Below are 19,738 nucleotides of genomic sequence, written 5' to 3' on the forward strand. Positions count from 1 at the left end.
TAGCATACTCAAAATTAAACATACTCATTGTAATCAAGAATAATAGTTTATACACCGAGTGATTAGTTAGAAATTTTACCCATTGATCTGTTTGTATTCCTAACCAACGCCTACATATTGCTGACCAGGCCCCAAACAAAACATACAATCTAGCTTTAATATGAAAAACCCTTGAAGCCAGAATTGCAGCTTGAGGTCATTTCATCCCTTTGTCTCTCATCCTTGTCCTACTTAACAACAGTCCTTAATGCAAATTCCTCTGTCCCTCTCTCTCAGGCTACATTCTTATTGCAGCTGTCCTTGCTCTGTCCTTCCTCCCCTCCCCACCCCCACAACTTCATTTTCTTATTACATCTTTTCCATTTTGTCTCCTGAAACCAGATTTCACTGGAAATATAACCTCAAACTTAAAAAAAAAAATAGAACGTTCTCTTTACAGGCAGATCTCCCGAAATGTTGGTTCCTTTCAATGTTTCTATATGGAAGGCACTGTTCTGGTGTTGGGAACACAAAAATATGGAAGGTCATGTCACTGTCTTTGCAGATTTTATACCCTGGCCATTCAGTAGGCTAGTAAATGAGTAGATAATATTAGTGTAATACGGTTCAAGGCAATAAGAGATGACGCCCTGATTTTCTTGCCTTCCATTCTTATTTCAGATCATCATGCTTTCACTCTCCAATAAAATATCTTTCTTTAAGATGTTTGCTATACTACTATATTATTTCTACCCTCAACTCCACCCTGATATAATTTTAAATGCCCTCAATTGACTCATTTCTCTTTTCCTTTCAGAGGATTTTCCAAGTTTCACATGTACCTTCATTCTGCACTGTCCACCTCAGTTTTCCAGGTACTTAAACTTCTCCTTCCACATATAAAAATAACTTTAATTTGTATCCTTCCTTCTTTGTTTCCTTCTTTTAGAATGTAAGAAGTGTCTTCCCTTCGGTTCCAGGCTAACTCTTCCTCCTGTTCTTTAGATTTGAGTGCTCTTTTGCTCCTCAAAATCCGTGATTCATCTTCCATCTCTGTTTTCCTCTTTGACTACATTCAAACCCCGGCAAGTCCCACCCACCTTGCACACAAAGCTTGCCCTTGACCCAGGTTACTCCTTAGTTAACCTCTTAACTCTTTCCTATATTTTACCATACACCTTCTTGAGGAAGTAGCATAACTACTATTGTCACTACCTCAGTTCAAATTTCATCTAAAACCCAAGGCGATGTAGCCAATGCTTCACTGAAAATCTGTAGGTGTGACTTCACATCTAGAGATACACGGAAAACAACAACAACAACGAAACATTACTTATTTTCTTTCAGTTAAATCAAATATACTTCTAAATCTCTAGCCAGCCAGGATGTTGGGAAACCCAATTTTTGCTGTCCAAAGAACCCTCTACTACTCAGGTTCACAGTGGTTTGGGGAGGTTAGTGGGTGCCTTGGAAAACGAGGGTTTACTTGTGAAATCACCTGTTCCCTACCAGTCCCTGGCCTGTCTTCCACCACCTCCCTGTTTGCAGCAGCCTCATCAACTCCTGGTTATAAAACCGTTTACTGCGTCCAAGTCTTCACGCATCCGTCTTCTGCACTGGGATCGCCCTTTGCTCCCTTCCTTGCTTGGATTCCTCCTGTTTATTTTTCAGAATGGAGCTCAAGTTTTTATTCCTTCCTTCCCTGAACACTCCCTAACCTTCAGAATGATTTAGACATCTTCATATCCTCATCATTGCATTCTGTGTAATCTTGTATAATCATTACTAGATTTTGTGATTAGAACAGAGAGTATATTAGTCTCCCAGGGAATTTGTGATCTAAGGGAGAACGTAAGGGGGAAAAATTGGCGACTGCAAAACTGGATGTGAAGTTTAGTAGGAGTGATTATAGAACTTAATATACAATGTTTGTTACGTAGTTTATGTTTATTAAACAAAAAGGCTTATTATAATATTTGAGTGGAACTAAAGTATATAAAGTAAAAAACTAAGTCCCCCTTTTTCCTTTCCCTGACTCAAACCCAGTTTACCGGTCTAATGTTTATCAAATGTGCCCACTCTACCAGTTTAGCGTATATCTCTCTGTATTTATTTTTACATTTTACAAGATGTGTTTATAAGCATACTTACCATGCTGCATTTTGCTTTATTCATTCAATCATCTATCATAGATACTTTTTCCTTCCAAGAAACATTTTCTATTTACATGAAGATTTTAATTTTAATTATGTTTAGTATCTTTGTGATTTCTTCTTTCTAAACAAGTCTAAATGTTTCAATGGAACCTAAAGTGTTTAGATATTGAAGCAATATGAGACATTTAATTTATTCAAAGCAAATAATATTACTTTTTAATCTCCCCAAAATATAATTTACAGTAAGGATTCACAAGAAAATTAAAAACAACATGGTGTTTGAAAGTCTGGTTCTGTGCTGATGTGATTATCTGATTATCTTGAGCTACCCAAGTCAGTGACAGCTTGAACATCCCTATTTAGTGTCATTTTGTAAAAGTGGATCTTTTTTTTTGCCAGGGATATTCTGTTTCAATGCCTGATTTTTAAACGGTGTCTATACATGCAGACCTGGCAGAAGTCATTCGAGCTAACTACAATCTTAATAACTTGCTTTTTTCTACTCGATGAACTCCAATTTTCAACACAGTGCTTCTTGCCTTAACTCTGCTTTCCCCTGTGGTTATACCTGTAACATTATTTACCTGTCTGAATTATTTTTCTCATTTTAACGTTCATCATTGGATATTAGTGCATCCCTTTGCCTGGGTGAGCATGAGACTAATCTCTGGATATTTAGAACAGATTTCAGTCTTCTTTGCTCTCTTGTCTTTTCATTTGAAACATTCTCTATCCAGTGCAAGCCTCTATTTTCCCAGCACAGAGCTGTGGCCCTTCTCGTGATCTGCGCTTTTGCTTTCCAAGCCTGGTCTTTCTATAGGTCGTTAGCACATGTGAGAATAGTTTTCAGGTGCACGTGCGGATTCCACGTTTGGGTGCACTGACGTCCTTCGTGGATCACGTTACTTCGGGGCCTTGCTAAGCCTCTTATTGCGTCTATGATCTTAGTCACATTGAGCAGTGTGATCTCAACCGGATCACCTCAACCTCCAAATTCTTGTCTCTCCTTAACTCTCTTATTTTTTCCTTTCCTAGACCTTCAGATCCTACTAATCCACTCAGATTTTGAATATGGTCAGCGATGAACTGACTTTCACAGTTTGTGACAAATTACTACTAAAACATATGGGCACACTTGTGCTGCCTTTTGTGTGGCAGTTGGAAAACAACATTGCCTTTTAGCTTCCCCGCCTCACGATCCATCCATCCTCATCCCACCCGACACTGCACCCACCTATGGTAACAGCAAGAAACCTGGGACTACATTTGCCAGAATCTCTACCAGCAGTTTCCAGTTTAGAGCCCACTAATCGGAAGCACCTGCGTCAGGTTTGGAGGGAATAAAAGCCGAGAAGCCAGCTTGCGGTTCTTCGGGCAACAGCGTGCAGACGTGCGGGTTTCTGCGGAGACTTTGCAGCAGCCTCTGAGCATTTTACTGTGAACCAACTGCCTCAGTTTGCACAGCATCATCCAGCCCGTGTGACAGAAACTGGGAACTTGCAACAATGGAAATTCTTGGCCTTGCTCCAGACCTACGCATTCAGGCGGTAACTGTTTTACTGATTTCCCTCGTTGATTCTATCTACCAAAGTTGAGAAATCCTGATATGTATTTTAATACCATAAGTCAGGGCGGAATTTTTAAACTGGGTTGGTTATCAAAATGATCAGGAGTGATTGTGAAAACGGCAGATTCCTGGACCCCAACTCATAGCTCTCCATAAATAAGACTGTCCAGGGAAAGGGCCTGTGAGTCTGGACTCTTACAAGTATCCCCAAGTGACTGATTGTTTGTCGAGTGTGGGGAGTTACTCAAGTATTGCTCTGTGGTCTCCTTATAGTTGCAAAGCAAGGGAAAAACAATGTCATATATTATTAATGAAAGAGCTGCAACTTATTTGGAAAACTGTGCTCACTCAGCATAAAATCCCTTTCTAAAACTTTTACATTCTACAGTCCTCTATTTCTCACTACTAAACAAGGATGACTTGCATGCCAATCACGATGATTTCATCACAATCACTACTGAAGTTGCATATACCTGGGCCTCATTCAGAGCTACCGAATTGGATCTCTGGGCATGGACTTGTTTAATAAACACACTAGCACACAGAAATTAGAGAGCTACCAAACAGTTTTTCCTTAGTTTATACTATACCTTACTTATCAGAATGTAGGCTGTAGAGTGGACTCTGCAGTTCCTGGTTTCTCTGTTCAAGCTTACGAGATGGTTGGCACTGAGTACACTTTTGGTAGATGGAGCTTCTCTACCCTGGCAGTGTGGCAGAACAGAACCCAGTGTCCTGTACAGCTTATTATTTGGGACCCAAATCAGCCCAGAGTGTGTACTGAATTCCCATTGGTTTTGTTCTGTAAATGAGGGAAGTCATGGGCTGTGCTCTGTTCAAGTGCCACTGTATATAAGCTGTGGAATGGCTATGCAGCTTCCTGTGTGCCCTAGCTAGGTGCCCTGTCAGATATGCTGTGTTCAGCATTGATGGTTCTACAGATTATATTTACTCCCTGGCCACAGTAAGAGAAGCTGCTCTAAAGCCAGTAAAGTCCTTTGTTGTCATAACTCAAGTCAATATGTACCCCATATTTCCTGAACAAGCATGGTCATGGCTTTGCTCTGCAAACTATAGGCTCACCCAGCCCACTTCTCAGCTTGAGAGCTTCTGGGATGCACAACTTCCAGAAATTGTCTCCAGTCATCCTGGTTAGATAGGGCCTGAAGACAGTCTTCACAGTGGGTGGAGCTATGTCTTAGCACCCAGCCTGGACAGGAAGGGGAGAGGTTGCTCCAGGCTGCTCTCAATTTCCCAAACAGGCTCTCCAATCAAGAGGGTATGGGCCCTGGCCAGTGTGACTTGGTGGTTTTGTGCACTGAAGCTTCTCAGATTTGACTCCTGGTAAAGGTCACATTCCTGGATTGTAGGTTCAATGTATTGGGCGCATGTGGGAGGCCACTACTGGAAGTGTCTTTCTCACATCGATGTCTCTCTCGGCCTCCCTTCCCCTCCCTCCCCCTCCCTCCTCTCTCCTCTCTCTCTCCACCCTCCCTCTTTTCCACTCTCTCTAAAAAAACAATGGAAAAATATCCTCAGGTGAGGATTAACAACAACAATAAAATAATGGTCTGGGAGCAACTACTCTCAGCCTTGGCTATGAAGTAATTCCCCTGTCTGTGACTAACAGAGGAATGCTCCTCGCCCTTAATGGCTTTGTTCTGGGGGTAATGGGTTCTGCCTGTCCATCTCTGGCTCCCGTGCCACTGGGTTGGACTGCTTCCAAGAGTAGTTGCCAGCCTTTCTGTTCAGATAGGGCCTGCACACACTCTCCACAATGAGTAGAGCTATGATTCATCTCCTTGCTTGGTTGTGGACAAACCTGGCTCTTCTAGGGCCAGCAAAACTCATTTGAGATTTGAATTAGGCAGCTCTGCACCCCACTGAATTCCCTGGTCAGAGTCTCCCCGCAACTATGTTCACAGATGAGCAAAGACACTGGTTGGGATGACTGCTTGGACATTGCAGGTATGGCCTTCATGTTCCAGGGTCTGGTGTTTGTTGCACACCCCTCCCTTTTCTCTCTTACAGTGGATTCCCAGAGGTGGAGCATACCCTTGGTATGGAATCCTCAGAGTAGGGGGCGCCTTCAAAGCAACCCACAGTGCTGGGAGGAGGTGCTGGTTGTCTCCTCTGGGGTTTTTTCTCACTGAAGAAACTGAAGACTCAAGGGAGAACTCTTCCCATGCTGCTATGCTGGCCTGAGTGAGAGCAGTGCAGTATGATGTTTACACCAATGATGCATTTCTCAGGATGCATCCCCATCATTACATGATGCATGACTGTCATTCATTACACATTCTTAAGAGAATTATTCTGAATTTTTTGTCTGACAGTTCAAAGATATTTATTTTTTTAGGGTTATATGGGAGCTTTATTAGTCTCCTTTGTTGGTGTCATAGTTACCTGATTTTTCATGATCCTTGATTCCTTATATTGGTATCTGCATATTTGAGTAATCAGGTTCCAGACCTAACAAGTACATTTGGCCATGATAGTCTTCACCAGTCAAAACAGTTTGGGTGTCTGGGTGTGTCTGCTGATAATGATGTGGGACTTGCTATTATTGTCAGTTTGGGGGTAAAGTGACTGTTTAAGCTCTGAGGATGGAGGTGGGGAGCAGGTGTACTGAGTGAGTGCTTTGGCCACACCCCCATGTTCTAGGATTCTCTGTGGTGTCTTGTTCTTGAATAGTTGTGAGCTGTGTTTAAAAACAAAAAACTTCAACTAAGTAAATCTGGAGGTTTAATTGGTTTCCTTAAGTGATTCATGAGTCAGAAAGCATCTCACCTAGCCATTGAAGGGTACTTCCAGGGGTTGTACAAAATGGGAGATTTTGATAGGAAGAAGGGTGGGGTAAGGGAGCTATAAACAAAAGAAAAAAAACAAAGGATTATTTTGGGGCCAGAACACATTTTCTTTGGAGGAAGAGGAGGGGAAGGATTATTATCATGCAGATTGCCTCTTCCATCTGTGTTTGGGATAGAGAGGGCCCCTGTGATAAATTTACTTTACTGGTGCTTGAACAGGAAATTCCAGGCTGGTTGATTAACATTATGTTTCTGGGAGAGCTAGAAACTGCTATTAGACCAGGTATTAAATTTAGGTTTTGCATCATGGGTTTTTAGCATGAGTGATGCTATTTTGTGTCTGTGGCTTTCTGTTTAACACTTGCTCTTATGTGAGGAGGAATGAAGTTAGGAACACAGTATGCTGCCATCTTAGTGGTGTCATCCTTCCAATCTAATGCCTTAAAGTGAAACTATTATGTTGCAAAGCATCTAGCACCATGCTTTGCATTGTATTTAGTAAATGTTTCTTGAGTGGTGATTAAGTATTCCAAAAATTGTTCCTGACACAAATAATTATTTTTAAAACACCTTTTATATGATTTAAATAATGAACAGTAAACCTTTCTATGGGCTTACAAAGACTTCAAGGGATTTTTGTCTCTAATTTTAATGTATCATTAAAATATTTTCATTGCCCTAAAATGCTGAAATTGCTTTAGATAAATTAAAGTTCTTAAGGACATGGAAGTGAGGACTGTAAGGTTGGAGACACTATATTATTTCTTTGTAATGGAATTTTGGTGCATGCAGGGACCATCTTATTGAAAAAGAGTGTATCAGGAAAATTTGGGGTAAAGTTAAAACCTAGCAACTACCTAAAATTAATTGAGAGTTCTCAAGTTGTTTGGTGAGTTCATCTGGAATGATAAGTAAAGTAAAAGTATTTGTTTGGCTCCTCCTGTCAGTTTTTAAGATGCTCCCCAAAGCTAATTTAATAGTCACCTCATTTCTGGACATTCCAGCCAGGTAAAGTATTGTTAGTAAAAGACAAGAAAAGGGCAAAGCTGTGGCTAATGGTCATGGTCCAATGAAGCTAACCTTATTCACCTTCCGGGTTCATCAGGATCCATCCGTTAAGCCAGATTTTTCCTAATTGAGGAAAAGTCAGCCAGTTCCTTAATTTCAAAATAGCATCATTTCATTTTATTTTGATGGTTCTACTTTTATATTTATAATCCTAGTGATGTTCCATCTTGGTATATTTTTAGAAATAAAAGTATACAGTGATTATTATGTTTTTGGCCTTTGAGTAGATTTCATTTTGTTACTGCTAAAAATAATGCTGGTGAAAACATGCCAAGCTGAGTGTGTGTGTGTGTGTGTGTGTGTGTGTGTGAGTGTGTGTATTTGCAAATTATTCAATATAAAAATTGTTTGCTATCTCTATAGGACTTTATTCACCAGTTGGCATAAGAAGTATTAATGTGATAAGCAGAAAGAGTAATATTAAAACCTTTGATATTGTGCAACTATTTTTTTTAAGAATGAAAATTGTTTTATATTGAAAAACAAAGAACACAAAGTATCTGTCTGAAGTTATATTTGATGTGACTGAACTATGCACAGTAAAAATATATTTCAGTTTAACAAGAACTTTGAAAAGATTTGTGCGCGTTTGAGAAACACATCAGGCTTGACTATAAAATCAAATTTTCTTGGTAATATTTTGCTTGAAGAAAAGGGGTCTTGTGTAAACTAATCAAGGTTCCTAGAGAACTAAAAGAAGAAGAATGCCACATAAAGAATAACGAATTAGCATGGTCAGAGTAAGATGTACTTGATTCTGACTCAGTTATGAGACAGCCAGTCAGCCCAGGTACTGGGGTTTGTCATGGTTGTGGACTTATTTCAGACAGACACATGGGTTGGACATACCACTGTGGAGGTTATGGTGGACAACATTTTCTAAGTCATGAACAGTAGTAAACCTTCAGGTTATTATATACTCTCCCATTGTATATCCCTTGTTCTAAAAACATGGGTGTCCTTTCTTATTTGAATCAGAATAACATTTCTAAAAAGCAGAAGAATCAGCATAGAAAGCATTTTGAGAATATTCTTCAAGTCTGTATTTACTTCTCACATCTATAATTTTAAAGCATACTGTAGTTTCTTAGTCATTGTTTTCATTTTGGTGGTTTTTCAGTACACAAGATGTAAAACTAAAAGGACTTCATATAGCTAAATTAATAAAAGAATAAAATCAGAGAAGTTAGTTCCTCCAGAAAAAAAAATGTTTTTATTCTCATTTCCAAAATAATTGCCTTAGACATTGAGTCTTAAAGTCTGGTCTCTGGACCAGCAGCAGCATCACCTTGGTACTTGTTATAAATGAAAATTCTCAGGTTTCACTCAGCCCTACTGAATCAGAAACTCTGGGAGTGGAGCCCATCAATCCGAGTTTGACAAGCTCCCCATGCAATTTAAATGCCTAGTGAAGCTTGGGAACTATCTTAGACTATGGAACATAAATTAACCAAACTAAGGTGATGGGTCAAGTTGTAACCCATCATGTTATGACTAGTTGTTCTATTAGTCAACCACTTGCTCCATCTTCTGTTGTCTTTGGTCCTGCCTTCTTCCTTTCCTGGTGACCCCATTAGCTGAAGCTGCAGAGAGCCAAAGAGAGCATGGATCAGCTGCCAGAGTATCTTACATGAGTTGCTCTAATTTGGGAAACTTTTACATTTAATTTTTAAAAACATCCCTTGGGTTATTAAACAGATTCCACTACTGATCTCCTTGCTCTGTCTTATCCCCTTTTAATCCATTCTTTACATTGTAGTCAGCGTTATCTTTCTAAAGTGCATACCTGATCATATCCAAACTCTTAAAAATGGCTTGCAAGGCTCCTAATACCTCCTGCTTCATCTATCCACTTTTTATCTCCCCAAACTCCTTCTATGCCAGTGATTTTTAACCTTTTTCATCTCAAGGCACACATAAACTAATTACTAAAATGCTGCATTAAATGCATATATGCAACATGTAAATATAAGATGTTGATTGTTCTTAACTACATACTCCTGTTGAACTGCGTTGATAGATATTCTGAATTGTAGACCACAGTGAATAACAGTTCAGAGAAAGAGTGTATCAAATGTTGGCTGACATAGGACAAAGAAAAGATAAAATACAGGAGGGACCTGAATGGGTCCTGAGGGAAAATGATATGGGACCTTTTTGGAATCTTAGAACTTGGGGTTCAGAATACATTGAATGAGGCACCAGTTCCAAAGTTAGACTTTGGGTGTCAGCAGTGGGGTTAGTGGGCACCTCTGCTCCATGTACACATTTGCATTAGGAACCTCCTAAGAGAAAAGGAACCAATACCTTAATCACTGTGACTTAAAGCCATAAAAGCCCATCTGATAGTTTTATAAATTATGGAGAGATAGCCCTGACCGGTTTGGCTCTGTGGCTAGAGCGTCGGCCTGCGGACTCAAGGGTCCCAGGTTCGATTCTGGTCAAGGGCATGTACCTTGGTTGCAGGCACATTCCCAGTGGCAGGTGTGCAGGAGGCAGCTGATCGATGTTTCTCTCTCATCAATGTCTCTAACTCTCTATCCCTCTCCCATCCTCTCTGTAAAAAAATCAATAAAATATATTTAAAAAAAAATTATGGAGAGATTGACCTGAGGTTGACAGCAGTCATCTTTTCTACCATTTGGAAAAACTTGCATAAGAATGAAGCCATCACATAGAGGGAAGCAGAGCCCAGAGGTAGAGAGACTGAGCCTGACAACTTTGTTAGAGACCCATGGATCAAAATTTGCTCACAGTCTTTGACATACTTAGACTTCACAGTTGGTATAAGTCAATATTTATTTACTTATCTTATTTGCTTAATTACTTAAGCCAGCCTCAGTTTGTCTTTGACTTCTTTTAGAGAGAGCCTTTGCTAATGAATAGACAATCCTTGTTTCGCAGAACAAGACAGGAATGGATGAGGTCGCTGTCAGAAGTTTTCATTAGGATCTTGAGGAACATGGCCCTAGGGATTCAGGAAGAGGTGATGGATGTTTAGGCGAGCCACACACTTGAAGAGGTGTTAGTGCTTCCAGCAGAGTTAGTAGTGACATTTTATGTCCAGTTGCACCACTGGGAAGAACAGCAATAAATCACTGGCAATGCCACATGGAACATGGTCAACTGTTGAAAGAAAGGGGTTTGGAAATGGAGTTTGACTTGTACGAGCATTATCTAAGCCAAGGTATTGCTTCCTTGGAGTCTGAAAAATATTTTTATAATTCTCTACAAACAAATCTTGGAAATTTTTAGAAAAGGGAAGTCCTTACAAAACCTGGAATTCCTTCTTGCAAGGTTCATCTATGTCAGTGATGGCGAACCTATGACACGAGTGTCAGAGGTGACACGTGAACTCATTTTTTTGGTTGATTTTTCTTTGTTAAATGGAATTTAAACATATAAAATAAATATCAAAAATATAAGTCTTTGTTTTACTATGGTTGCAAATATCAAAAAATTTCTGTATGTGACACAGCACCAGAGTTAAGTTAGGGTTTTTCAAAATGCTGACACGCCGAGCTCAAAAGGTTTGCCATCACTGGTATAGGTTGTAGCTAATGTGATTTAAAGTGCAGTTTTAAGTGTAATCTCAGTTACAGATATTGAGAAAGAAGTGAAGAGAGGTCATTCCAGAGAAAGGGAAATAATGACAATGAAGCCCTCGCATATTCATAAGGCTTTGAGAACACCAGACTGACAATATAGGATAAAATTTTGGAGAAGATTATAAAAAAAATAAGATTGGCAAGTTACAACAAAGCTGGGTAAGGATGCAGATTGTCAGAGAAGTTTAAGTTAGGTTTAATATGAAATAGGAATCAGAAGGAGGGCTTTTATGTCACCAAATATGAATTTGGCATCACCTGTTTAACTTCTAATATAAATACTATCACAGTTCTTATTTTCAGTTAGTTTGAGTTTTCAAGTTTTCTTACAGTACATAAGGCCCCCAATTTCCTTTTATGCTGCTATCCTCCTGCCCCAATGCCACACTGAATTGTCACAGAACCAAGGGGCTTACTCAAGGAGTACAAGGAGGTTAGCTCTGCCTTCAAACACCAGGCAGAAAGAGAGGACTATAAAGTCAGATTAACCCACATCCTCCACTGGTGTGGTCAGGGCATCTCACACAGTCAGAGGATGCCTGTCCCTCCTGCAGGACTAGGATGGAGTGGTGAGTATGAGATCTTAGGTAAATATTTATTTTCTAAGACATTATGTCCTGAAATAGGACATTCTACCACAGTGGCTGGGTCTGAACTCATGCTGACTCACAAGGAAGCAAGAGCACAGAGAAGTTCTTAGAGGGTAAACTCAAAATTCCACAAGCTCTGCCTCCCAGCAGCTGATCATGGAGTAAACTTTGCTGCCCTGCTGCAAATTGCCTCCAAGTTTAACAAAACCAAGTGTTCTTGAGGAAGTGAATAGACTGCAAGCTTTATAAAATGCTGTAGGAGTACAAACAGTTACACCTAGCCTGAGAAACTATTTCACATCAAGATGTGAATATGCTTGTACTCAGTACTTCTACTCCCTAAGTATATGCTCAAGATGAGAATATGCATGGCAGCAATGGCAAAAGAAAGGGAAATGATTGAAATGCTCATCAATAGAGAATGACTACATAAATTATGTCATACAATGGATTAAAATTCATCAGTGAAAATAAATGAACAAGAACTATACATGTCAACATGAATAAATCTCATAATATTGAATAACAACAAAGGAAAGTCATAGATAAACACAGTTGAAGCTGTGACAGTAGGTAGGTATTAACAAAGAAAGGGAACAAATGGAATCAGATATTAAGCCTGATTAAGTCCGGAAGCTTCCAGATCCTCCAGGGGATAGCCCCATTGCCCTGCTGAGGGGATTAACATCCCTCCCTCCCCAGAGTAGAGAGCAAGGACTGGCTTTCCAATCTCCCCAGGAAACAACTGGCTCCTTCCCATAGGTTACCAGAGGGAGGGGAAACCAATAAAGGGGAAATTCCTTTGCTAGGCACAAGCACAGTAGAAGTCAAGATGGTGCAGGGGGAGGTCCTTCTACTTTGAGGCATGAGCAGTAGGAACCAAAACGGCAACATAAAGGGGAGGAGTCTAGCCTGGGAAAATGTGGGAAAGAATCAGCTAGGATAAGGCACAAAACCCCAGAAGATCTAGGAAATGGATTGGTTTGGGGGAGGGCCCAGCACAAGCCCTTGAAGAATTAGAAGATTGGTTAGTTTAAGAAAGTTTAGCCTTTCCCAAACCTAAGGAGATAAAATCAAAATCTTAACAAAGGCCTGGGGCTTGTTTGTTTACATGCTTACTTTCCATATCAGCCATGCAGGCCCAACCACCATTGGGCCTTCAGTAGACATACAGATGGGGAATTGAGATATAGAGAAGTTCTGTATCTCTGGGCGTTGGCCCTCCTGGACCTGACAGGCGCAGGTGTGGGTCTAAGGCCCCAGTTGCTGGACTTCTGCAGCAAGATGGAGCTGAGCCACCTGCTTGTGGATGAGACATCAGCATGTGGGGGCAGTCCTTTGCTTTTGCTCCAATAAATCTTGCCAGTATTACTCACAACCTCCTATGTAAATTAACAAAGGATCCTGGTTAGCTCTGGAGGGAAGGAGAGCTATGTGATCAGAGACAGTCAGATAGGGGGAGGGGGATGCCAAATATCTATATATATAAAAGGCTAAGCGACTGTTCACCCGTTCGCCTGGTAGCGCACTGACCACCAGAGGGCAGATGTTCAATGCACAGGCATGGAAACATGGAGCAGACTGATGAATCTCAGAGGGAAGGGAGGAGGGTGGGAGGAGATTAACCAAAGATCTTATATGCATACTAGAGGCCTAGTGCACAGATCCATGCACCAATGGGGGTCCCTCGGCCTGGCCTGCGAGGATTGGGCCAAAACCCGAGGGGTACCAGATTGCGAAAGGGTGCAAGCCAGGCCGAAGGACCCCATCAGTGCACAAATCTGTGCACTGGGCCTCTAGTATATCAAAGATATATATTATAGAGAAACGTGTTTGTTTTATTCTTTAAACCAGACATGTTTTGTGCATACCCATCTACATTCTCACACACATATTTTCATGATTAAATTATTTTAAAGAATCTTTAAGTGGGCTCTGTAGTTATATAAGAGCAAGTCTAGTGAGTGGATCTCAGATGAGGTTGCTCTTATTTACAGGGACCATAGGTCAGTTCTGAAGATGCAATGGGATGACGTTAATAACTAAGCTAGGCAAACAGGTAAACAGCATCTGTGCTAGGATAGGTGGCCACCCTACTTATGTTCCCTCTGCAGTACTAATTTTGTTTTTCTTTTGAATTATAATTAATTCTTCTTCTCTGTCTCCCATAAACTCTTCCTCCTTCTGTCAGAGGTAAGAGAAATTGTTCTCTTTGTCTCTATTCTCCATAATATATTCATCATCATTACCATCACTCTCATGATTGTTACAATAGTTAAAACTTCCATCTTCCTATGTATTGGGTACATCGTGCACATTATCTGTAATAACTGATTTAATCCTTGCAACACCTAGAGAGAAATAGCACTAATGTTATCATTTTATAGAGAAATCATTGAAGCATGGAGGCTAAATAACCTGCTCTGGTTCACACAATGGGAGTTGGCAGGACCAGAATCCAGCTTTAGTCAGTCCTGCTTCATTGTCACCGTTGCCTCCCCAAATAGGACTTTGCTCAGAGAAGGTGTAATTGGTCATTGGAAAAGTTAAGGACACCTAGGTTCATACACTTATACCCCTAATTCTAAATACTAATGGGGAAAAAAGCCTTTAGGAAACAAACAGTAATCTCAACATAGTAATTTGCGTTCTACTTAGACCTTTGTCTATAAGTGGGTTTGGCAGCTCTATTTTCCTTAAGAGGTCAAGTGCTTGCCTTTTATAACGTTGTTGTCTTTTATAATAACTAAACAGAAAGGGCATTTTTGTCATAGGCTAAAGGAAAAGAGGGATAACATTTAATTAGAAAAATATGGAACATTCATATGGCTTATAGGATAAACTCTTTTGCCAAATTTGAGATAAGTCTTGTTGAGAAGTAGCCCTGGGTTCAGGCTGCCAGCCAAGTGTCTGAAGTCTTCTGCTGCTTAGTAAACAGAATAACTATTGATTTTTATTATTGGCACGCTTATGCCAAGAAAAACCACAGGCCTAAGAGATAAAGTTGGAGTTTAAGAAATTAGGTAGCAAGACTGCTGCTTCTTTATGGAAAATTACTGCTCCAGTGTGACCCATGATGTAGTTAAGTAAAGGTAAGTGCATTCTACTGATCTAGTGACATGAGGGTTTCAAACAGGTAGAATCACCAGAGTGAAGATGGGACTTGTATTACTATAAGCATGATGATTTCATTTTTTAAAAATCAATCCCTCCAAACATTAGATTAGGTGATATAAAAAAATATGGATATAAACTTATGTCAATCTTAATGCCTTTATTGGACACATAGTCATCAAATCAAGTGATAATTAAGTTGGTATAAAACCTAGTCTTTTCTTCTTCATAATTGTCAGAGCAACTAATAATTTAGGCTCTTCCAAACTTAAAAAAATAAATTAGACATATTTCTAAAATGTGTCTCGATAATTTCAACTAATTGTAAATGAAATTATAAACATTTCAATATAGTTAACTTTTATTTGGTGCATGTTGTGCCAAGTAGAAAATTGTCATATTTCTCATGGAAAAAAAATATATGTATACTCTCATGAGAAGTATAGCTAAAATATGTACATATAGAATCCCTTTCTCAGATTGATAATGTTAAACAAATGAACTCAAATCCTAAGGGAAGTTTGAGAATCTAGAAAGCTTAAATTATACAGATAAACAGATGTGATTTTATTGAACCTTAAAGAACAGATGTGATTATATTACTGCTTTCTTTATCGAAAACCAGAACATGAATCTGAGGCTTTGGAATATTTGATACCCTGTGCTGAATTCAGCCCCACAGAATGTGAAATTCCTGACCTCCTCCACAGTTCCAGGGAGCTGCTCTTCCTGAAAAACTTTGGATGCTTTTCAATGCCTGACTGTGCTCAGCCAGTCCTGTGGGAGGTATGGAGGAAGAAAGGAATCTGGCTGGGGGAATTATAACATATTAAAAACACAACACAACACAATAACAACATAAAACAAACAAACAACAACAACTAATCTTGTACTTTGGCTAAACAACACTAAAGTGATGGGTTAGTAATTTTGTAGTACCCTCATAGATCTACTCTTACTCTATGCATTGGAACTAAAAATAATGATATCGCTCATTTAAACCTCAGTTTTAGAGTATGCATTTTTAAAAGTATATGGTTCTCTTTCATTACAGCTGACATATTTGAAGTGTGAATGAAACTCCTTATCCCCACAGTAAAGACTATAGTATATCAAATCACAGTACAGCATTTTAGAACTGTGTAGTTTTCAAATATTAACTTTTTATCCATTGTATCTCCTCTAAAACTTGGGAACTTTTCCATTAAATACAAATAGAGTTATGGAAGACAAAAAAGGTATTTGATTTTCAAATCGAAAATATCATGCAAGACATTTGAGTGTTTTATATATACTAGTATCCAAAATGTAAGAAGACACAGGTGGAATTTAATTTATTTTATTATTTTTCTATCTCCTCACCCGAGGCTATGTTTATTGATTTTAGAGAGAAGAGAGAAGAGAGAGGGGGGTGTGGAGAGAGAGAGAGAGAAAGAGAGAGAGAGAGAGAGAGAGAGAGAGAGAGAGAGAGAGAAAGAAGAGAAGAGAAGAGAAGAGAAGAGAAGAGAAGAGAAGAGAAGAGAAGAGAAGAGAAACATTGATGTGAGAAACACAATCAGTTGCATCCCATACGCACCCTTTGTTGTTTCATGGGAAAGTAACCGAGGATGGAACCTGCACCCTAGGTATGTGCCCTGACTAGGAATTGAACCCACAACCTTTTGCTGTACCAGACAATGCTCCAACCAACTGAGCAGCCCGGCCAGGGTGACACAGGTAGAATTTTAAAGTTATATTTAGTTTAACCCAATATATCCAAAAGAGTAGTTTACTGTGTACCTTCTTTGTTTGTATGTCTTTGAATTCCTGTGTGCATTTCACACTAGCAGTTAATCTCTATTTGGACTGACTACATTTCAAGAGCTCCATAGTCACATGTAGGCAGTGGCTGCTGTGTTAGAGCAGTTCTACTGTGTGTGAGGCTGTAGATGAACACATACAGGTTTCTTGACTACAGCACTTTTCATAGCCATTGACATGCCACTATAGACCAGGCACACTTATGAACACGGGCTTAGGCAATGCCATTCGGGACCTGCTGAGGTACACCATGTGGCACTTGGGCAAAACTTGTGTAGCCACTGGATTTTGAAGACAGAGCTAACAAATGACTTACAGCCCTCGATTTAACTCCCATCTCTGCCACTAGTTGGTAATAAACATTATTCCAAATATTTAGTTTCTTAATTTGTCACCTCCTCTGAAAAATAAAACTTCTACTGATGTCTAAATGAGAGCGTTAGTAAAACACCATGAGGAGGGCCTGCACACAGTAGGCACTTAATAAGTGTATTACACAGGCATTTTCTCTACATATTTATGATATTAGAAGGGACATTATCTGTAATTTATTTGAAAATATATGTGAGTTTATGGTTTTGAATGAAAAATTTTAGAATTTTTCAAAGGTCATATTTCTAAAATGTTTCAAGAGCACGTAACTGGGTGGCAGGCTAGATCCCCAGCCCTAGCTGGGACTCATGCAGGAGGTAACTGATCGATGGGTCTCAGATGTAGGTCTTAAAAGTTGGGGTGTCTGATGTGGGGCTCAAATGTTTTGTTCCTCAGCAGATGCTCAGGGTTTCAGTTCTCTTGGGATTGTAGGTCCCTGGGCTGGGGGTGTGTTATGGTAAGATTGTGTCTTAGTTTCTCCTACCCATGTCTGTGTGGGTGCTGTTGTTTTTTTTCCTCATTCACTTGATGCGTAGAAGGCACTAAGCTAGTTTTGAGAGTTTTTACAGAAGAAATTGTTCCATATGCACTTGTACATGGGGTGCTTGGGAGGAGGTGAGGTCAGGATCTTCCTACATTGCCATCTTGAACTGGAACCCAGCACTATTTACTAAAAATAAAGCCAGTGTTGTGGAAGTAACTTTGACTTCACTCGTTTTTTATCTTCAAAAGTAAGAAAAGGGTCAAAGCTGAAATTACTGTTACAGAACAGAAACAATTTATTTCTCCGGCACTCGTGGAGTCAAACACTAAACACACGGAATGGCAGTGGAGAAATATTGGCTGTTTTCCTATGAGTGGCACTGTTCAGGAGAATGGGGTGCGAATGCTCAAAAGCCTGAACTCCCCCATGGTGGGTAGGTTACAGGTTCTACAGGCCAGAATCACAGGGCACTGGGTGAGGGGGCTTGGGGTTGTGCTGGGAGCTGATTGGTCTGAGGTGAGGTCAGGTCTTGAGGACAGTTCAGATGTCGGTTCCAGGTCACTCTGTCGTTTCATGGGAAAGTAGCCAGGGGATCATTTATCATAGAACTCAGGAGCTTGAACATAACTTAGGTGAAGATGTTCTGTTTAGCCTGCTGGAAGTCCAGATGTTGTGATCCTTAGTCAGGTCTGGGCTACTGTCTTCTGTTGGCTCGAGGCTTGCTAATGGATTATCAGTGAGAAAGACTAGGTCTCTCAGGGGTTCAGACAGAGAGAGAGGTGATCTCTAGAGGTAGGATTTAAAGTCAAATTTAATTGAAAGCATAAGGACTTTTGGTTTCATTACTGTAAAGTTTTCACAGAAAATAATTAAAATTCAAGAATGCATAACAGAAAATTCCAGGTAATAGCCAATCTTCACAATGGCTTATGTTTCAAGACTAGCTTTACACTGACGTTGTAAAAACATCTGTCAATTTAGTAACAATAAACTGAAAAATTGCAGATCTAAATTAATTTTTAAAATCCTGGTAAGGTAGAGAATACATATATATATATATATATGTATTTGTGCAGGAATAAAAAGAATTTTGAGTCCTTTCATGAATGCTGCAGTGCAAAAGGAATTTCTTTGGTCTTGATTCTTAAGGTTCTCAAGAGTCCTTCTTCAAGTACTTCCTTTAGATGAAGCACTCTGCAATTCAGGAGGAAACAGCACCTTCTTTTACTAAAAGTGGCACTCTATCACCTGCTAAAATAGTAGTGAAAACCTGCTTTGACCTTCTATGCATGCTTTGCCCATCATATTTTTATATCAATTACAATGCACTCTTTGTTTAAAGAACTACTTTGCAATGGCAGTGTCCAGTTCACTTTGTTGGTATGGAGACCCAGGAAGATGGCCAGTAAACAAAGAAGCTGGAAACATTTGAACTATTTATGTTGCTTGAGAAGGTTTATCAGATGGTAGGACTGTCCCAAGCCAGACCTCCTCAGCCCTCGTCTGCATGACTGCAGCACATTCATACTTGTGCATATTTGGATGTTTCTGGACTTGTTGAAATGTGTTTCATAACTGTTAAAGTAACTAAAAAATTGAAGTAAATAATAGAAATCACAACAGACACCAAAGTAAGGGGTTATGGGTTAAGAGAAAATCCCTGGGAAATAGGCCAATGGAGCTGTGAAATATAAAACTCTTCATATAAAGGCATTTTAACTAGGAAGATAGGGTTTTAAAAAGAAACTACCAGAGAACTTCCAAAACTAACTTGAAAATGACATAAACCTCCCATTCTCAGGTTCTTTATCCATATCTTCAACACTTATTTCTTTTCGTTTTTATAATAGTCATTCTAACAAGTATGAGGTGATAGTTCATTGTGGTTTTCATTTACATTCCCCTGATGATCAGTGATGTTGAGTGTTGAGTACCTTCTCATGAACCTGCTGGCCTTTAGTATGACTTCGAAAAAAATGTCTATTCAGATCCTCTAACCATTTAAAAAATCTCATTGTGTTTTCTTGCTATTAAGTTTTATGAGTTCTTTACATATCTTGGATGTTAACCTCTTAGCAGATATATGGTTTGCAAATATTTTTTTCCATTCTGTACGTTGCCTTTTCATTTAGTTGGAATATTTTTTTTCTTTTCTGTGCAGCAATCTTTGTTTGATGTAGTCCTACTGTT

Source organism: Myotis yumanensis, unplaced genomic scaffold, assembly GCF_028538775.1.
Source record: "Myotis yumanensis isolate MYYU_CA2020_CCGP unplaced genomic scaffold, mMyoYum1.0.hap1 SCAF_9, whole genome shotgun sequence".
NCBI lineage: Eukaryota > Metazoa > Chordata > Mammalia > Chiroptera > Vespertilionidae > Myotis > Myotis yumanensis.